Here is a 2,448-nt window from a genome sequence, read left to right as displayed (position 1 = left end):
GGGGAAAAACTGAAATCTTTTACTCTTAGATCTGGTACAAGACAAGGATGTCCTCTATCACCACTCCTGTTCAGTACAGTTCTGGAATAATTAGCTAGAGACATTAGACAAGAGAAAGAAATAAAAGAAATAAGAATAGGCAAAGAAGAAGTTAAATTATCTTTATTTGCAGATGACATGATACTTTACTTGGAAGACTGAAAAATCTTCACCAAGAATGTACTAGAATTAATACAGAAATTCAGTAGCATAGCAGGTTATAAAGTCAATACCCAAAAGTCTTTAGCATTTCTCTACACAGACAACAAACACACTGAGAGGTAAATTATAGAAACTATAGCTTTTATAATACCACCGAGGAAAATGAAATACATTGGTATTCATCTAACTAAAGAAGTCAAAGATCTTTTCAAGGAAAATTACCGTACTCTGAAAAAAGAGATCGTAGAGGAATTCAATAAAAGGAAAGATATTCTATGTTCCTGGATGGGAAAAACCAACATTGTGCACATGGCCATAGTGCTAAAATTGCTGTACAGATTTAATGCAATCCCTATCAGACTACCACTGACATACCTCCCAGACCTAGAGAAATCATTCCTAAAATTTAGCTGGAAGCAAGAGTCCTAGAATAGCAAAAGGAATTCTGGGCAATAAAGACAAGGCAGGAGGCATTACAATGCCTGACTTGAAATTATAAAATAAAGCTACTGTGATAAAATCAGCATGGTACTGGCAAAAAATAGACTTGAGGATCAATGGAATAGATTAGAAGACTTTCATACCCCTACGAACACATTCAGCCACTTTATCTTTGACAAAGGGGCCAAACATACTCATTGGAATAAATATAGCCTCTTTAACAAAGGGTCCTGGAAAAACTGGCTTTCTACATGCTGAAAACTCAAAGTTGACTCAGGTCTATCAACATGTATTAAACTAAAGTCAAAATGGATTAAAGAAATAAACATTAAAGCAGAGACACTAAATCTCCTGGAACAGAATGTAGGAGGAACTCGTGAAGACATAGGGGTAGGCAAAGAGTTCATGGACAGAAATCAAATCACAGGTGAAACAGTTGAAAGAATTAACAAGTGGGACCTGCTCTTACTGAGATGTTTTTTCACGTCAAAAGAAATTACCAACAAAGTGAAAAGGCAACCCACAAATTTGGAAAAAATCATGACAAATAAGTGCTCAGTCAAAAGTTTTCTCTCTACATTCTATAAAGAACTAAAAAACACCAGGGACCCAAAATTTAAATCCCCAATTCAGAAATGGGCATGCAAGATGTACACATGCTTCTCAGTGGAAGAAATTACAGAAGCGAATAAATACATGAAAAAATGCTTCACATCACTAGTCATCCGCGAAGTGCAAATTAAAACAACATTGAGATACCATCTCTTCCCAGATAGAATAGGCATCATAATGAAATCCCCCAACAATTAATGTTGGAGAGGCTGTAGGGAAAAAGGAATCCTTTTCCACTGCTGATGGGAATATAGACTGGTGCAAACATTGTGAATATCAGTATCGAGACTCCTTAGAAAATTTGGACTGGAAATCACATTGAAACCAGCCATTCCTCTACTGGGAATTTTCCCAGAGTATATGAAAATATCTTATCCTAGTGATATATGTGTGCTTATGTTTATAGCAGCACCATTTGTGATAGCCAAATCTTGGAAACAACCAAGATGCCCATCACCTGAGGAATGGTTGAAAAAGATGGGGTATTTTTACACAATGGAGTATTATTCAGCTATTAAGAGTGATAAACTCGAAGCCTTTATATTGAAGAGGATGTCACTTGAACGTATACTCATAAGTGAAATAAACCAGACACACATGTGTAAATATTGTATAGTTTCCCTAGTTTAAGAACTCAAAAGATGAAATACAAAGAGAAAATTATAGTACAAGTAAAAGAAAAGCAGGATCTCAAGGACTAACTTATTAAGAGAGGGAAAAGAGAAGCGCTAGGAAACATGAATAAGTCAAGCCATACAGTTATATGTAGAAGATGGGCAAGGCCATGATCCTGAGAATCTTCAGAAGATTTTTTCATTTAGTAGTGAATTGGAAAGATTCTCACCCTGAATAATCTTATATACTGATACCTGTGAACTAAGCTACTGCACTGTAAATGGTAATTTGTAATAGTAATTTCATGCTTGAAGTGCCTGTCATTCTGGTCTTCTGAATATGGGCTTCTTGTCATGACATACCAGTTTCTGCTATGATGTCTCTCAGGTAGATGGTTGTTCAAAAAGAAGAGGATAGTGAATGAAAGCAAGAGACATGAAAAGGAATATTTTGGTACTGTCCTGCTTCACGGTTGAATATGATGGGATTTTTGGACTTATGTGTAAACGTAAGAAGTATATACTTCTTTATGACGATTTAAAAAATATCTTCTTATTTTTAAATGTTTTTTATCATATT

This window comes from Octodon degus, unplaced genomic scaffold (assembly GCF_000260255.1).
Source record: "Octodon degus isolate 3935 unplaced genomic scaffold, OctDeg1.0 scaffold00063, whole genome shotgun sequence".
In the NCBI taxonomy this organism is placed as follows: domain Eukaryota; kingdom Metazoa; phylum Chordata; class Mammalia; order Rodentia; family Octodontidae; genus Octodon; species Octodon degus.
The sequence above is the reverse complement of the archived record's forward strand: the minus strand, read 5'-3'. Positions refer to the sequence as shown.